This window comes from Pholcus phalangioides, unplaced genomic scaffold (assembly GCF_987345545.1).
Source record: "Pholcus phalangioides strain wild (caught in Gottingen) unplaced genomic scaffold, Ppha-v1.0 ptg000015l_1, whole genome shotgun sequence".
NCBI classification, from domain to species: Eukaryota; Metazoa; Arthropoda; class Arachnida; order Araneae; family Pholcidae; genus Pholcus; species Pholcus phalangioides.
The window spans coordinates 18,881,582-18,901,863 of NW_028301608.1; positions in this window are offsets into that span (position 1 = coordinate 18,881,582).

The following is a 20,282-nucleotide window of genomic DNA, read 5'->3' on the forward strand; positions in this document are numbered from 1 at the left end:
CATTTTTTTTTTCAATTTTGTCATTTTAAATCTTTGTTTTTTACTCCCGGTGGTTTAACCGTGTTTTTCGATTACCCGTGTCCACTTCGCTCACTATTAGTCGGGATAATTGAGGTTCTACTGTGTGGTTTATTTTTTCACGACCTCCATTTTTCAATAGTTGCAAAAATGTATTCTTCTTCTTCCAAAATTATAGTCAAATAACTTCTTTAAAAGCCTTATTTCAACAAAGGTTGCAGATTTTTTTACCCCCAGATAAGTTCTTAAAAACACAAATTTGACATTGGTAAACGGAAAACATTTTTCTTTTTTAATTATGATCAAGTAAGTTCTGAGAATGACTTGATTTTACAATGGTAACTGAAAAAAATAAATTATTGAAACTTTAATTAAACAATTTCTGTAAGAGCCTTAATTTAACTTTGAATGTAGAAAGATATTCTTTTCTTGAAATTATAGTCTGATAATTCGTTAAAATTCTTCATTTCGGCAATGATAACGGAAAGATGATTATTCTCTCCCGATATCTTCTTGAAGATCCTTAATTTGGCAATGGTTAAATACTTTTCGTGTGCCTTATTTTTTGACAATGGGTCACAAAAATATGTGTTTATTTTCACAAGTTATGGTCAAATAATATCCTAGAACGCTTTAGATTGCCAATGGATCTTCTTTTTCAATTTTGGTCAAATAGTTGTTGACAATAATAGTTGTTTTAAAGACCTTATTTTGACAATAGGAAAAAAATTTTCCTCTTCAATAGTAAAATAATTTTTTTAAGAAACCTTAATTCCCGATGGTATCTGAAAAAATGTCACTTGAAATTGTTGGTTCAATATCAAGGAAAAAGATATTTTCTGGATATTATGCAGAGAGAAGAACGCGGAAAGAAAAGTCATGTGGTTTCCATCGGGACTCGAACCCAAGCCCTCTTTCACTCATGCTACACCATGGGTTTCCAACGGGTTCCGCATGATGAAACGCCACGGAACCCTTAAATATCCCGAAACCTGGAGAACTTTCAAAGAAGAAAACTTTCTTGTTACTAATAACTCGCAGAGCTGTTCTTTATTTTGATAATATTTATTTTGGTGATATTTGTGCCCAATAATACCTTCATAGTAATGTTTATATGCATTACCAATAGTATAAAAATAAGAAATTTTTGCAAAGTAAATAATGTATGCATGTAATTCAAATGTGAATGCCCAGCACTGTCAACGGAGGCTCTGTTTGATTATTCCCGTCGCAGTGCAGGCTCTATGTGTATTCTGTGTGTGTGTGTGTGTGTGTGTGTGTATATTGCATATTCTGTAATAGGAAAGGCAAACAAAACTGCTCAGCACTGTGAACGGAGGCTTTGTTTCTTCGTTTCCCGTCACAGTCGAGGCGCTGTATATATGTAATTGGTATACATTGTTTTTTGACCATTCTCAAAGCTCTCCCACTTCAACATATGCCAGCTCCTTCTTTTTTCTTGCCCACAAGTCTTTTCCCCACTTCTTTTGAAATCCCAGGCTGCGGTCTCCGGCCCTTATGTGCCACTGGGCGCACGTGCAATTTTTCTCCCTAGCCATTGGATTCAGTCACCCATTTTTGTCAAATGGCTTGTATGTTGCATTGAGTTGATGGCTGTCTTCATGGGGAGAACGAAGCGAGTAATTCGAAACTTGCGAGCACGGGGCAAGAGGAGCCACCACTATAAATCTTTGATAACTTTTCCGACACAACTCTGCCTCTTTTGAGGTAACGGAAGTAAGATGCTTTGCATCAGTCCGGAGTTGTGAGCGGTTCTATCTATCTATCTTTATTTTGAATTTTAACGAGATGACGTCTTTCTTAAAAAAAATCAGATCACTCTTGGAATGACTTAACAACTTAGAAATAGTAACAAGACATTTTTTTTTCGATTCGAATTTTTGAACCAGAAGCTCCAGAAGTTCATGAATGTCATTCTACGTTTCATCAGGAAATCATAAGTGTAAAAACAGTGCGTTTTGGGAAATTTTTTATCCACTAGTGATATTCTGGAGAGAGGATTCTGTCAGTACAACCCAGCTGACTACTCAGCTTAATTATACTAACGCTACTCGGACCTATGTAGCTCCGGTTATGATGGACGTATTTTATCGGAATTTGGTATATACGTTATTTGGACAATGGGGAAAAGATAACTGCAATAAAAGTCGACATTTTTCACATGGTGATCAAAAGTTAAAGTATTTGATACCTCCATTAGAATGGCACTACATACGTCTGCGTAGTGTCAGTTTATTTATTACCACCCTGTATAATCTGTGTTTACTACGTGTAAAACTCTGTACACAGGGAGGCGTACCGTCATTCTCAGACTATAAGCGCCCATATATACTTTGTACTTTTATCCACCATGAAAAATTGTTCTTTTCTTTTTGTTACTTGTGTCCAAAACCTAGTGAACGGGTAAAAATAAAATTTTATCAGAGTTAAAATGTGCCTTCCCCAGAAAATATTGAAAATAAGTAGTGATATTCTGTGTGACAATGGTTGCATAAAGACATTTTTTCTATTTAAATTATGGTCAAATAACTTCTTGAAAAGCCTTATTTTGACAATGGTGACAGAAAATATTTTCTTTTAAAATTATGATTCAATAAGTATACAGTACAGTATTATATTACAAGCGAGAAACATAAAAAAACTGAAACCTCTTCCGCCACCTATGAAAGAAAACTGTTATGATTCTACGATTGAAATTGGTAGCCAGTTTCTGATTAATGTCTCGTAAAGAGAAAGACAACCTACTATAATATTAGTTAAATTGCCACGTTTGGTTCTTAAACTTTAGTAGTCTGTGTACGGTAAACTAAGTTTACGAAAATCAGTAACCACTCACATTGCATGATTGTAATGTAAATTTAACATTAGCTAATACAGACATATTTCTCAATTTTGTTTTGAGCGTTTTACTAAACGTAATTTACCGCAGACAAAAAACAACACTTGCTAAAATTATGAAGCAAACATGACAATTTAATTAATATTATTATTTATAAAATATTAGTTAATGTGTTATACTGTACTGACTTTTTCTATGTGGCATATTAATCAAAAACCGGTTACCTATTTCAATCAAAAAATAATAACAGTTTTATTCGATAGATGGCAGAAAAGATTCCAATTCATTGATGTTTCTTACATGTAACATGTATAACACTGTACTCTCTGTATACTTATTTTTAATATTTTCCAGAAGGCATATTTTTACTGATAAAATTTTATTTTTACCCGTTTTTTGCTTACGGACAAAAGTAACTACGAAAGGCACCATTCCAGGCGAAGACCAGGTAGCTTTTTTTTCCGAGTTCAACTCGGCATACTTTCCAGAATAATATTAATATATAATACATTATAATAATAGTACATAATGCATTATATCTGCTTCCTTTATATGATGGACTAAGAAAAAATCCGTCTATCTCTCTATTCGTTCATTAATTTTTTAAAGAGCTTAATTGGACAATGGTTGCATAAAGGCATTTTTTCTATTTAAATTATGGTCAAATAACTTCTTGAAAAGACAACTTTGACAATGGTGACAGAAAATATTTTCTTCTATAATTATGATTCAATAATTTTTGAAAGCCTTAATTTAGTGAAGATGCATAGAAAAATATTTTTTTATTCAAATTATAGTCGAATACAAATTTGCTGAAGAGCCCTAATTTAGCAAAAACATTTGTGATCAAAAAATATTTTTTCTCTCCAAATTATAGATAAATAAATTCATAAAAGACTTTAACTTGATAATCAATCATCAGAAATAATTTCCTTTCAAAAATTATGATCAATTAATTTCTTACGAGGCCTTATTTTGACAATAACGACTAAAAATATTTTCTTTCACAATAATGGTTTATAAACTTCTTAGGTTAAAGAAAGATATTGAAAAATATTTCTATCCAAACTCTATTCGAATAATTTCTTAAGGGCTTTAATTTGGCAAATGTTAATTAAAAAATATTTTCTTTTAAAGTTATACTTCAAAACTTATTAGTTTTACATAATACCATTAATTTGACATATGGCCATCGAAAAATGTTTTTCTTCTTCTAATTATAGTTAAATAATTTGTTTAAAAACCCCTTAATTCGACAATGACCACTAAAAACATTTCTTCTTTCAAATTATGATCGGATAATTATTTCAAAACACCTTAATTTCATAAAGGACTATCGAAAAATATTTTTTCTCTTCTAGTTAGAGTTGATATTTTCATAAACACCTTGGTTTGACAACAGTCATCAAGAAAAAAAAAATTTCTTTTCAATTCATTAAATAGTTTTTCCAAAGGCTTCCATTAGATAATGGTTACGGCAAAACCTTTTCTCCTCAAATTATAGTTTAATAATTTCTTAAGGAATTTATTTCGATAAAGAGTTATCGAAAACTATTCGGGTCCTCTTCAAATTATAGTTAAAAATTTTCAAAAAAGCTTTGATTTGTCATCATCTAGTGTGACAAAGCCTGGGCGTCTCTTGGCACTATCACTTGCCCATGCACCATAATTGTCACCATCATTACTATGCACCTGTCCATAACTCGCGAGGCTTGGTACGAAAATAATTTAGGGACTCAAGCCGCAATTTTATATATTTTTAGGGGGAGGGGAATGGGCATCCAAAGATTCATGCATTATCTGAGAATATACGGAATGCTGAAAAATATCTATTCACTAATGGTAATTCAGAAGTAATGAAAGAGGAAAACCCCCAGAGTGGTTGAAAATGTGAAATTAATTAGGGAAAAATCCCAGAATTTTGATAAAAATTCAGTATTTTAGATTCGTATACTTATTCAGCATTCAGAAAGAAAATAATCCCAGAATTTATAAAAATCCAGAATAATAGAGAAAAAAAAAACATAGAAATTATGATGAAAATTCCTAATTATTGAGAGAAAATATTCGTAATTATTGAGAGAAAATATTCGTAATTATTGAGAGAAAATATTCGTAATTATTGAGAGAAAATATTCGTAATTATTGAGAGAAAAATCCAGAACTAATGAGAAAACCTCCCAAAATTAATGAGAAAAACCCCAGAGAGAGAATCGATGATAAAAATTCAAAATTAATGATGCAAAAAACAAATCCTAGAGAATTGATGATAAAAATTCCTAATTAATGAGAGAGAAAATTCCATTAAAGAGAGAAATTCCCATTAAAGATAGAAAAAATTCTAGAATTTTGATGCAAATTCACTATTAATGAAAGAAAAAACCCATAATGACGAAACAAATAATTCCAGAATTTATGCAAATTCCAGTATTAAATCCGCTGAAGCTCAGACACCTTGTTTAGTACGAAAACAATTTATTTATTGGATTTTTGTATATTTTTTCCCTTCTATTGCTGTAAATGTGATCGCCCCATCGCACACCCCCCCCCCCAAGGGCGGCTCTGCTGACCATGTATATATTTTTTTTTTCAAGCTAAAATAAATGGCTAGGTTTAACGGAGTGCCGTGGGACACTGTGCTTAGATCACCTAATGTGACAAACCCTGGGTGACTCTCGATTCTTATCACTATCACCAAATAACACGCTAATTCAAGAGCGCTTAAATGGCCCTGTAGAAACTGAATACAAAAAGTTTTGCTCTTATATTCTTTAGTAAAATGTTTGTTTCGATGTTCTCTATCACACACACCCTGTTTGTGCGATGAGTTTAGAGAATCAGCATGTACAGTTCATGCCGCTTAATGTGATCACATCGGGACTAGGAGTTCCTTATAACAATAACCGAATGATAACCGCATCCGCAAAATGTCCCGTTTGCAACTAGACAATAAAACTCTGTTTTATTTCCCCACATAATTTGATTGCAAAATATTTGAGAGAAAGAGAATCTCGTTCTTTTCCTCCCCCCCCCCCCTATATTCTTCTAAAACGGGGCCATTTTTTTCCATAGAAGCTGCTAAAAAACCCTGCATTTTTTTACTTTATTTTTTTAATTCAGCCATTGTGAGGCATCTTTATATTGCAGAGGTCCTCAAACTGTGTGCCGCGGCGCTCTGGTACGCCTCCAAGCTTTATCAGGGGCGCCTGGAAGCGGTGACCCTAAAAAAGGTTTTTCGAAGAGATTCTTTGTTAAACCGCTCTGGGGAGCCGACGGAGCTCGCGGATAATCATTGAATAGGGAAAGGGGACGCCACGGGTGGAAAAAGTTTGAGAACCCCTGGTCTAATGGATATCACGAATTACAATATTTTTTTAATGCGTAATGCGTTTCATTGATCCGTTGTGAAAGTCTCTAGGAAAAAGAAATTTTATCTAGTCAACTGAAAGAAACTGATCAAGAAACGAAGCAAAAAGGCTTATTTTGTCATAGAATTAGCCTTCAATATGGGAAAGTCATTGCAAAAGCAACTCCTCACGCGCACGAATCACAACGAATACTACGGACTCATTAGGAACGAAAATGTTCATCAATGAGTGGGTGGGGGGACACCTTCTAGCCTCTTACATAGTCTTGCAGCCAGCCTGATAACGATCGCTTACAGGAAAAAAAATTAAGTTTGGTTAAACCTTAATTTCAGAATACGCAAAAAAAAAAAAACGTTTGACGGGGAAAAAAAATTATAACATTATCCGAAGTTCCGATAACTAAAAACGAATTTTTTCCCATGTTACGATATTGGTCCGTTTTGCTGTTTGCAAAAGTGATGACCGTGCCTGAATGATAACATTATCCATGATTTTAAATAATGTGCCACCGCTCCATGAGTCCAAGTGTCGACTGTATTTTACAAGTTTAAAGAAATTAAATTTCATAGAAGCGTGAAAATGTATTTAAAAAAAGAAAATATAAAAAGTAACTTTCACTATAAAAATAAGAAATATGTCTAAATATAAATATGCATCGGCGTTGAAATAACTAAACTATTCGAATCGAAATTTCTCAATTTCTAAACGAATTCATCTAAATATAAAAGAGCATGTTTTTAATCTGGATAACATCTCTTATCTCCAGTCTCGGGTCGATCTGCTTTATGTACCGTTTTATAATAGATAAAATTAATAGAAATTGATTTTCCAATATGATAACACTTATTTCTCTGTCTGCTCATATTAGATTGCCTTATAATATTACGCTATGATTTTTATGCTCTCCAGATGTATATTGAAGTCGTTATTCATCCGCGAAGTGTTATCATCATGATCATAGTTTTAATTTCATGTTACTTGAAGACGTTGGCGATAACCAGAGAGCAAACTATTAATCTCGAAGCAATATAACATTAATCTCACACTATGTCAGGGTTCTTCAACTTTTCAGACACTAGGAGAAAACTTCCTATGGACCAAATAATGTAATCAAAACATTCAATGCGTTTCACTCGTGACTCATTTTTATAGACTTTAGAGAATACGGTCCAGGGAAACCTCGATATAACGGTACTTGATGCATGGATAAATCCCACTGTAACGATATTTTCTCAAGTCTTATTTGGAAATGCTTATACTTTGATGTTGAGTGAGGAGCTAGAAATTTAAGGGTCACCAAAAAATTAAGTTTCCCCTTGTTTCTAAAGCCCAGACGAAATCATTTTTTTTTATTATTACTTCAATGTGTTACAACGTAAAACTTGCATTTAAACTACTGCTTCTTGATGTAACGATGATCCCTCTTCAACGATATTTTTTCCTGATCCGCAGAATGTTGTTATATTGAGTTTTCGCTGTATTTTTTAAAGACAGGATTGTAGTCACAAAACACAAATTACGAAGTCATGAAAAAGTACCATAGTGGTACATCGACAGGGTGATGGATGTACATCTAAATTCATGGGACAAACTTCAAGAGGTGATATAAGACTCCTAAACAAGCATTTTTCATCATAGAATGTGCGGTAGCATAGAATAGCGAAGGTGGTAGAGGGTGTTTTTGGAGAATGCTCAATAGCACTTCACCAAAAACGAATATAGTAAAACCTAACTTCAACGGAACCTCCGTATTAAGCGGAAATCTGTCTTTAACGGAAAAAAAATCGTGGTCCCGTGATTTCAACGCCAAAATATAAATTAAAAAAAGTGGATCAAACGGAACCTGTCTCACGTGGAAACGGAAAGTAAAATTTTATCTTTTAAAAAAAAACGGAAAATTTCACACGAACACTTCGAACGTTTCGTGACAAGTTGACCGAAGGATCATACAAAATTAGTACATTCTGTCGAAATTTTTAATGCAATGACTGCTTGCCAATACGTGTACTACTTAACTCGCCCTTAGACTTGTAATAAAGCTTCTACCATACTTGACGCTATGGTTTTCGAAAAGCTAGATGTAGTGAAGCAGTTGCTTTTTGTGAAATTTTAACAAAATTTTTCTATAACGCAGACTTTTTTACGAGAGAAATCAGTGTAATGGTTAGATTTCCAAATGATATACAACATTTACAAAATTGTATGCAAGCGGCTTTCCGTGATTGCAAGTGCTGAGCAGGGTAGGAATTAGAGGGAGGCAAAGTGTGTGGGGGGGGGGGAATTGCTCTAGCGGCGAAATTTAGGAGGTGGATTTTACTTGGGAAAATCATCGAACTTTACAGTGGTCGGGACAACGAAATCCTGTTGCCCCTCTCCAAAAATCCTAGTTACGGCCTTGATGCACGGGATTGCATAAACATTGACGACAATACAATTTGAATCTAACACAACAGATATTTAAAACCACATTGAAAATTTCAGAAGTCAAAAAGAACGTGAATATAGTCATTTCAGATGAAGAACAGTGTGGGATGAAGTTTCATACGGATGCTGTGAAAACATAAATATTTAGTAATTATAGAGTAAATAATGTACTTAGTACTTTATTTTATGTACATTTAAATTATGTACATTAGTTTATTTCCAATTTGTTTATATTTTTACTATACTGTTTTTCCAATTACATACGAGATCGTCACATAGTTTTACACATTATGCCAATTGAACCTCTATTAAGTGGAAACCTGTGTTCAACGAAAAAAAATCTCGGTCTCTTGCGACTCCGTTAAGACAGATTTTACTGTATCATATTTTTCCGACGGATTCTCTGCGATATGTGCCATCAACCATTCGAGGGTACATATGCACATTCGGACTGGATTGGAGTTTGTTTTTCATTGGTGTAACGATCATTAAGGTAATGTTTTATGTTGCGCCAGACAATGATCAAGCGATACAGTGACTTGTGGTAAAATTTGCATTGCTCGGGTTGCACCATGAGGCCTACCATATTACAATACCCTGCACACTCGAATGGCTGATTGCAGCAAATCCGTCAGAAAAATATGATATTTACATTTGGAAAAGTGTTGTTGTCTAAAAAAAAAACCTCTACCAAAAAAATCTACCGCACAAAATCATTTTAATTACAAAAAAAAACAAAATCACCCTTTTTCCTCTATAATTTCTATCATTCTGATGTCATCGATCGAGATAAGTCATAAATAACTTGTAGTTGAATCTTTTTCCAAGCCTGTTTGATTGCTGCCATAAGGTCATGTTTATTTTCGTACTGCGTACCATTTCTATACATTTCTCGTGCCAAAATGCTCCACAAGAGTTCTCTACAGGATTCAGATCAGAACGTCTGGCTGGCCAGTCATCGAGTTCCACCGAACTGACTTCAAACAAAGATTTTGTAGACTTTGAAACATGCACAGGATCATTGGCCTGTTGAAACAAATACTGTCTAGAAGTTATAAGAGGTGCCTCAATTAGTAGATTTTCTGCCAGAATGTCTTAATACGCCTCCGAGATGATTTTGCAAATCTTTCCTTGGGATACACGAAAATATAACTATACTAAAAGCTCCGACACTAAAATTTAACGACACTAAAACCTCCCCAAACCATCACTGATCTACCTCCGAATTGGCGTTTCGAAATTGGCGATGACAGTAACATTTAAAACCATCGCGTCCATCTAAATTGAACTTCTCATCAGAAAAAACAACACCATAACATTTGGCAGAAAAAAATACATGTTTTTGGTGAACTGAACTCGCTTTTGAAAGTGCTTTTTTTTCTAAGGGGAGGTTGTACTTCGGTTTTGCATATACCAGACATTTGAATTTTTTTATCACATTAGGAACAGTTCAAAGTGTACAAGGCAAGTTGTGTTTCTTCTGAATTATATTGAGATTTTTTTTATTTTCTTACACGTGAAAACAGTGAGTAATCATCTTTTTTTTGGATGAATGGTGAGAGAAATAAGCGTTCTTGTGCATGGCAGCTTTCACTGCATAATTCTCGGGCCTATTTATGAAACTTTAACCAACGTTATCACAAAAAAGAGAGCTTTGCTATGAGTAACTTTGCCTGGTTTTAATTTATACAAAAATTGCCACGTTTTTAAGACAAATAAATTCAATTGGTCGAATGGTCGACGCGTTTCACCATTGAATTCGAATGAATCGTGGAAGAGTGCCACTCTTCCACGATTCATTCGTGTGAATTCTGACCACGAAGTCCTGATGACGGCTCTCCATTGAAGAGCCGAAACGCGTCGACCATTCGACCAATTGAATTTATTTGTCTTAAAAACGTGGCAATTTTTGTATAAATTTAACCAACGGTCTTCATTCTTTTAATCCTTCTTGGAATTTCATGACTAGGCATCGCAAGTCTTTCTGAAAGCAAGTATTTTGCCTTTTCAATGTCCAATAATTATGTTGTCTTTTTCCATCTTCACACTTTCAAAAAAAAAAATTAATTTCGCAGTGCATGACTAATCAAAACAGTCTCAACTGTTGGGCCAACGTGAGAAAAATGCAAATTTCTTCCCCGACGTCAGAAAACACGCTTGTGTCCTTATACTTTTTTTCAGTTTTTGACCTTTACTAAAATTTAAACAACTTTTGTTTTCTGTAAAATTGCAACACTCATCAGAAATATTTCCGGTGGAAAATGTTTAGTTTCATTTGTGATTATTAATCTAAAATTTTCATGTATTTGCATCAACAGATTTTCAAGATACGGTAATTTTTCGGTTGTCCTTAAACAAACAGCACCTTATAAACATGTGTAAGTGGATTCTTTTTTCCTTTTACTATCTCTTTATTTTTTTTTCTTTACTTTTTCTTTCTTTTTTTTTCATTTTACTATCTTTATTTTGCACACGTCGACGAAAGAATCAGTGAAGAACTCCTTTTGGCGAATAACTTAATGGTAACCAAAAATGAACTGAATTCTTTCCTCTTGGACCGATTCAATCAATAAATTTTATTCATTGAAGGAAATTCATCAAGCAAAAGTTATCAAAGGTATCAAACAGAAGATGCTGCCATCAGATTTGTACGGGTTGATTACTTTAATCTCTACTTACTGCATTTTACTGGCGAACCGTTCATCTTAAAAGCATACGTCCATCTCAGATGCGTCACTCATAGTACAAGGGATTGTATGGTTATTAAAATAAAATAACTAGCTTACTATATGGTCCTGTGCTTAAAAACCCAGTTAGAAAATTGTTGCCCTGTCTCTCCTGAGACCAACGAAAGAAATTCCACGTTTCTAAGTGCAATATTCGCAGAGATACTTAGTCGGAGGAAAGGTGTGGTTTATGCTTTCCTTTTTTCTTCAACTTTTACTCCAATTTTTGACTTCAAATATCTCAGTGAATTTTTTCGTTGGCCTGAGGAGAGGCAGGGAAAAAGTTTTCGAATTGGGGTTTTGAGCCAGGATGTCGGTATAAACAAATTATTTTTATTTTAATAACTAAACATCCCCTTGGAATATGATTAATTATCCTCGCAGTAACCAATGCATCTGTAGTAATGCATGATACATCCAATTAAAAAAAAATAGATGCCATCTTGAGAAATACTTGATATGCAGTAAATATAGCGACACAATCACCTTTAATTTCATTCTGATATGCTTCGCGGAGACGATTAGTAACGGCAATGTCTATAATATTCCATACACAACGGCACGAACTATAATACTCCATAGGCAACGGCAATGGTTGCATTTGAACCACCTGATCAAAATTAAGTACATTTAAAGTTTGAAATTTAGGAATAAGGGCAGTACGACGAAAATCTTCAATTATAATAATTTAATAATAATTAATATTAATAATTATTAATAATGTTAATAATAATATAATAATTTTATACTTTCAATTCAGTGAATATTTCTGACATTAGCGTCGGTACCGGAAACAAACTGTTTGAAGAAAGAATGGGTTCAAATAATGCTGTCAAGCCACAGGAGAAGGATTGGATGGGAATTTGACATTTTTGATTAAAAATACAAAAATGCAATTCCGAACTAGAATTAGCCCAATGAATGTTAATTATGGTAGCAGAGAGCGTGAAATAATATGTAAAAGGAACACACTATACAGCATGGGAAGGTTGTTTTTTTTTGGGGGGGGAGGGGTTCCGCATGATCAAACACCACGGAACCCTTAAAAATCCCGGAACCCGGAAAACTTTTGAGAGAAGAAAACTTTCTTGTTACTAATTTTTAAGTAACCTTAAGTGTCCTTTTTAAGAAAGTCCGTCCTCTTTGGATGTCTAAACACAACTTAGTAATAGTAAAAAATTACATTTTTTTAAAGCATCAAATTTTCAAAGCAGAAGCTCCAGAACTTCATGAACGTCATTCTGCGTTTCATCAAGAAATTGTAAGTTGTAAAAACGATGTATTTTGGAGAATTTTTTATCCACTAATGAGATATTTCTTGAGAGTGAGAACTCTTCAATAGCGGAATTTACGAGTACATTGCAGACCCGTTTACATGTGCAACATTGCGGTAGCATTGAGAGTTGTAGCACCGGCTTGACGACTTTTTTGTCATGCGTAAGGAAAGAAATGGGGAGCAGTCATTGGTGAAATTCTTAAACCCGCTTTTTTCTATTTCCCATGTAAACGGGGTTTACGAGACACCCACGGCCATTTTAACGCATGAGTCCCACCCGGACACGGCGTGGTGACGTCAGTTACATAGAAGCTTCCACGATAAGATCTGGCACGATGATTTATGACAATAAATATGTAAATCGAGAGGTTATGCTTAAGCCCTCTTTTATTTTGCCCTGAGACTATGAGACGACAGTAGGGACGCAATTTTTTCTTCTTTTTTTTATAAATATTCAAAACATTTTAAAGTTCCTTAAGTGGAACAGTCTTATTATCATCAAGGGTTCCACGAGAAGTTTTACGTTGGGAACATGACCTGGAGAGTATGCAAGTATGTGAGTAACCAAAAGAATAACCTGGTGAGCGAGAGATGAAAACAGTGGCTAATAGGGTATGAAGCATGTGAATGACCAAAAGAGTGACTCAGACATAGAGTCATATTTACTGTGTTGGGGGTGGCAACGCGCGGTAGTCCAAGGCGGCTACTTTGAAGGAATGTGAGGTCAAGGAAACTAGACTAGAATGGGTGAAGGATGACAAAATTTGTATAGCCGACATGGCTATGGCAACAACACCATAAATCCTACTCCGGTGGGACAAAGCCCTAATTGGAGGGCCCTAAAATTATGTGGCAATTGTGGAATTTCCACGCGGAAAAATGAAAAGTTTGAGTTTGCCCGAGCGGCACCTGATCCCATTACCGTGGAGTGCTCCTATGCACCCGAGAAGCCCCCCCCCCCTCCTGGCCCGTGACCTGCGAGCCCTTGCGTTAAGACGGTTCTGGGATGGTTTGTTAAAGAATGAGGCATTATATCTTCTTTCATATTCTTCAACTCAGAAACAAAAAAAAAATGAGTGAAACTACACTCAGTGCCTGATAATAATTAAATACACGCTGTTGAAAAGCACCGTTTTAAAAAATGTATACATATTAAAAGCGGTTATGTTTTGGTTGAAAAACAATTGTCGTTCATTACTGGTGTAGTAGCGCCTTCTGTAACAAATACGTGTAAGGAACATAGTCAAAAATGAGTGCGCATGCATCCTCATGTCCAAGTTTAGGAATATATCTGGTAATCCTGCTTCAACATTTTCACTTGCATACTGAATACGTGAGCAATAAATTATATCGTTACATTGGAACCCCCTGCTGAAACAGTCACGGTGGTATACGAGGGATAATTTTTATCTAATGGGGGCGCATTCTCTTTTATTTCACCCGCACTGACCTATTGCTTCTTTGCGCACAGAATTTCGATATCTGTGCGAAATGACAAAATAAAATGCTTCCTTGTGCAATATAGGGAATTTTTCTCCGCTGAGCAAAAAACTCTGTGTGCAGGAGAACCGTTCTCGGTCTTTCTTGGACTCTTAATAAACGTCCTTTTTTTTTTTCGTAAACTTTCTCACCATCAAAAAATGGTGCCTTTTTCTTAGTTACTTTACTCCATAGCCAATAAACTGTAAAAATAAAATTTTATCAGTGAAAATGTGGCTTCTAGAAAATATTGAAAAATTTCTAAGTCCGGTTTACAGAAAATTCACTGCCAATAATTCACCGCGATGCAATTCACCTTTGTCGCTAAGAAAATTGTTGGTCAGTGAATTTTTTTTGGCGGTGAATTTTCCGACAGGGAATTTTCCGGGCATGGTGCAGTACAGAAGTTTTTCCTCAAAGTGTGCACCGCGGCTCCTAGGGTCGTCAACCTTTGTCAGGGGCGTCGCGGTGAGCTGGATATGTTGGTTTCCGTGCCTGTTGGTTCTTTTAAATGGTTCTTTCATACAAGAAAATATCTACCAAATTATTCTGGGTAAGGGGCCATTCAAGTATTACGTAAGCAGATTTTCAGCCATTTCCACCCCCCCCCCCCCCCGTCAGCAAAATTTCGTCAGCAGCTTAGAATATTTCATATCTTCAAAAAGAGGTGGTTGATGACGTAAGCAAACTTCAAACCCCCCCCCCCCGTTGTCATTTAAAGTCAGCAAATCCGAAACCCCCTCCCCCTCCTCGATGCTGACGTAATACTTGAATGACCCCTAACCAGTAATCGGGCAAGTTGAACCAGGAATCGGGTAAGGGAGCCGCGGCTGACAAAAGTTTAAGAACTACTGCAGTACAGTATCGTATTACATGTGAGAATCATCAATGAACTGGAACGTCTTCTGCCACCTATCAAATAAAACTGTTGTAATTCAATGTGCCGCACAGAAAAAGTCAATATAGTTAGAGCATTTTGTAATTATAATCAAAAGAATCAGTTCGATTCTAGTCTCTCTACATGTTTTTCGATTACAATTCCAAAATATCACGAGCTGGCTTACTGAGCTAATAGTAGGTAGGGTCTTAAGGTAGGGTTGAATCTTCGGTATTCCCTAAGTCTCTCGAGAAAGTGGCGGGAAGGAAAAATTTCGAATGGCATATGTACTTAGATAGAGTGTGTATAGAAAAGATTTATAAAATTTTCCTGAAATAACTTTCTGAGCACCGAAGTGCTCTTCTCAAGCCAGGTCAGTTTCGCTTTTATTCAGTGGGTAATTGCTTTCGGGAAATCTGGATAAACCAGTCTATCCAGTTTTCGGTAGGAGATCTCGAAGCCACATGTTTGGACGAGGTTGTTAGTAATTTTACTTATGTTAGTAAAGGGGATCTCACAATATCCGAACACACTTTATAAATTCAAATACACTGCTGGCCACCGTAAATGCAACACCCTGAAGGAAGCATGCAAATAATATGAAATTTACAACATGCATTAGCGGAGGTGAGATATGCAAATGATTAGAATTTCAGCGCAGACGCACATCACGCGCGCCTGTGGCGCCACTTCAAAGCGCTATTTAAGGCTTGGAGATTTCGACGATTTGAAGTACGGCAATTGTGTTTTTCTTGTGGTTTTTTCAAAAAAACGATCAATTATGCCTCGTAGAAAACAGCGATCATCTTTTGATCAAGTATCCGAGTTCGACAGAGGAAGGATAGTGGCCTACCGAGATTGTGGATTATCTTTCAGGGAAATCGGTAGTCGTGTTGGACGAAACCAAACAACTGTAATGCGGATATGTGATCGTTGGATGCAGGAGGGTACGACGGACCGACGTGGTCGATCGCATCCACCTCAGTGCACCACTTCACGTGATGACAGGCGTATTGTGCGTATGGCAGTGACGGATCGCTCAGCCACATCACGAACCATAGCACAGCACATTCAGTCTCTACCGCATCATCCAGTGTCTGCGCGTACCATTCGACACCGTTTACAGTAGAGTGGTCTGTCCGCAAGACGTCCATTGCTTCGTCTACCCTTGATGCAGAACCACAGACGTCTCCGCCGCCAATGGTGCGATGAAAGAAGGATGTGGACGGCACAATGGAATGAAATTGTCTTTACTGTCGAGTCACGCTTCTGTCTGCAACACCACGATGGTCGGATTCGAGTCTGGAGACACCGTGGAGAGAGGATGCTGAACAGCTGCGTTATGCACCGCCACACTGGTCCTCCACCGGGTATTATGGTATGGGGCGGTATTGGATATCACTCTCGCACTCCTCTAGTACGCATTGCCGGTACTTTAAAAAACCAGCGCTACATCTCCGAGGTGTTGGAGCCAGTTGTCCTTCCTTACCTTCAGGGCTTGCCGACAGCCATATTTCAACAGGATAATGCGCGACCACACGTGGCACGCATTGTCCAAAGGTTCTTCGTCAATCGCCAGATTGAATTGCTTCCCTGGCCAGCTCGCTCTCCGGATCTTTCGCCGATAGAAAACATGTGGTCCATGGTTGCTCAACGATTGACCCAGATTACATCCCCAGCTGCCACACCAGATCAACTTTGGCAACGCGTGGAAGCTGCTTGGTCTGCTGTACCCCAAGAACACATCCAAAGTCTCTTTGAATCAATGCCGAGGCATGTGGCAGCGGTGATCTCCAACAATGGCGGCTACTCTGGCCACTGATTTTGGCAGGAACCACACTTCACAGAAGTCTATAAATTTAATCATTTGATGCTTGGTCAACATGTTATCTACAAAATAAATATTGTTGCGATATCTCTTGTCTTTCTTGGTGTTGCAATTTGGGTGGCCAGCAGTGTATAATTATGCAATTTTCAACATTAATTTCTCAATGCAGATTAGGTTCAATTAATTTTGCCGCCGAAACCGTACGGCTCGAAAAGGAGAAAATATCCGAGGATTTACACATAATTTTTTTTTTTTTTCATGTATCCATAATAACTTACCGCACACAAAAAACAACTACTAAAGTTTTAAAGTAAATTTGATACTTCAATAACACATCTAAATTTATCATATTCAATTGATATTATTGCGTATAAAATATTTATTAATATCATATTACGTTGAATTTTTTATGCGGCACATTAACCACTCGCCCTTGTCAGACACTCCGTTTCTTTCCGAAATTCACTTGTGCCTGTCACGGGCATCGTAATCTTTGCCCTTAGAGGGCGCTAACTAAAAGTGAACATTTACCTAAATCTGCACAAACGCTATGGCTTCATGCAACGACAATATAAAGCTATCTATATACATAATCTAGTTCAGTTACAAAATCGATCTAGAAACTAGATTTTTATATTCCACACCAAAAAAACTCAAACTAGAGATTTTTAAAATAGTAATAATTTTTTTTTTAAAAAGTTAATAAGTGAATCAAAACTTTTTTTTAAGATTTTTTAATTAAAACATTAAGACGATTTTCTGTAATTGCCTGTTATATATATATATATATATATATATATATATATATATATATATACATTACTGTATATATATATATATACAGTCGAATCCCGTTATAACGAACGCCAAAAGACCGGAGAAATCACTTCCTTTTAAAACGAAATTTCGTTATAAAAGAATTCCAGTTTTTTCATTATTCCTTTTTAAACTTACCTGGAAGATTAGAAAAGATTTCGTTAAAACGAGAATTTCGCTATAACGGTATTCGTTAAAACGGGATTCGACTGTATATACCTAGCCATAGACTTTCCTTCCTTCACACCGAGCACAACTCAGGCCTATACAAATACAAATACAACGCCACAACAGGCAAATTGCCCAACGAGGTGGCTGACTTAAGAACATCATGTATCCCCGAGCCATTTTTTTTTTGGAGGCCCTACCTACTACTGCTACACCACACATGCACCCCGCCCACACACACCCCGCGAAACCCCCAACGAATCGGTACATGCGGGAATGTGCGTGTACGTGTAGTGAAACCTGACGTGAAGTTTTTTTTGTTTTCTCTGTAATGCTTGTTATGTGTAGTGCTGCCATCTGCCACCAGTTTTTCTAACTATGAGTGAAGTGTTATGATTGAATGATTTATCGTTGTAGGACTGTTGCACTCTGTGGCGAGACTTTTTAACGGGGAGATCGGCTCGCATTTGCGCCTTGAAGTTGGGAACCACAGAAAACCAACTTCAGCCGACCACCACTGTGGGGTTCGAACCCGGATCCTCGCATCGCGAGTCCGTCACTATAACCACTCGACCACCACAGCGACAAGCCATCTATGGGCAATTTACTATTTAGTAAATTGTGCCGAAAGTAAGTGTGAGTCTGATTTTTCAGTGCTCCCATCTATATTTCCGAAGTGAAGTGTGATGATTGAATTGCATTTGTACCGTTTGTAGGTGTCGAGATTTTTAAAGGAGAGGTCGACTCGCATTCGCGCCTCGGAGTTGGGAGGAGAACACGGAAAACCTACTTCAACTGAACGGCGACGGTGGGGTTCGAATTCGGGACCTCGCGGTGCAAGTCCATCACTATGACCACTCGACCACCAACGCGGTCCTAGCCATAGACTAAAATAGAATGAAGAAATTAAAAAAAAACTGAAATTTTCTGTGCAGAAAAATGTAAAAAATCATCAGGCAAGTCATCAATCTGAAACCTGTCCCCAATTTCAATCGAAAAATCGCAACAGTTGCTTTTTTTTTATAGGTGACAGCAGTAGTTCCACTTCACTGAAGTTTCTTGCATAATATAATACTATACTGTACAAAATCTGATTTTTCACTAATAAAATGTTATTTTTACCCGTTTATTTGTTAGGGACAAAAGTCAGTGAGAAAGATACTATTTCTTAATGGGGAATAAGTTTACAAAATATATGGAAGTTTAGGGTTTGAGAATGAAAATGCTTCCGTGTACAGATTGTTTTGCTATGTAGAACAAAAATCCCTAAATTGTACAAGGTAGCATTTCATTTTGTGATTACGCACAGATATCGAGATATCAAAATTCTGTGAGGAGAAAACAACACGTCTGTGCGGGTGAAATAAAAGAGAATATGCCCACTATCTGAAAAAAGGCGTATGTCATGTAGGAATAAAATTTTTCATTTTCCCGCGGGCGTTTCGGTGCTTACCGTGGCCCCCCTCAACAACCTGCTCCCAGACTCCCTAGACTGATACCTTTGGTGTGACTCCTGTATAGTGAATTTATAGAGTAAAACGACAAACAAAAATAATAAGATTTGCCGCGGCCCTTGTACCAGAGCCCGGCCTACCCACGTAACCCCCCCCCCGTCGCCAGTGATGGTCGGCTGAATTTGGTTTTCTGTGGTTCCCAACTTCGAGGAGCGAAGGCGAACAGAACTCTCCTTTAAAAAGTCTCACCACAGAGAGCAACGGGCCTGCAAACGGTACAAATATTCAATCATTACACTTCACTCGCTGCATTTCTGAAATATAGATGACAGCACTGAAAAATCAGACACAACACTAGATACGCACTTAGATCAGACTGTTAGATACACATACTTACACTTCCGGTACAATTCACTAGGCAGTAAGTTGCCTATAGCGATAGACCCGAGTTGTGCTCAGTTTCAAAGACAGCCCGACCCATGTGGGGGCGGGGGGGGGGGGGGTCATGGTGCTCACTTAAACCATTGAGGATGGATGCTTGATTTCGTACTCCGGAGATATTCACCGACAACTCAAATGAACACCCAGTTTTTCAATGATTCGCATCATGAATATTTCAGTTTTAGTCAGAGTTCTCGTACGGGTGCTTTTCTTGTGGTGATGGTTATAGTAATTAGAGCCCGGATTATATGCACTGAAAAAGTAACGAAATATTCTCTAAAGATATGCAAATATATACTTAAAAGTGTCAAAATATGCATAAAACACTAAAAAATCCTGAAAAAGTTAAAAATTACCAAAAATGAGAAAATATGAAATTAAAAAAATCACAATACAAAAAAAGCAGATACGCTTTTAAAATCCATATTTTCTACTTTTTGGTGCATATTCATTTACAAAAAATATCCCCACATATGTATATAGTACAATAGTACATATGGAAAAAACTTCTACATATTTTTTACTTAGGCATTTTTAATTTCTAGTT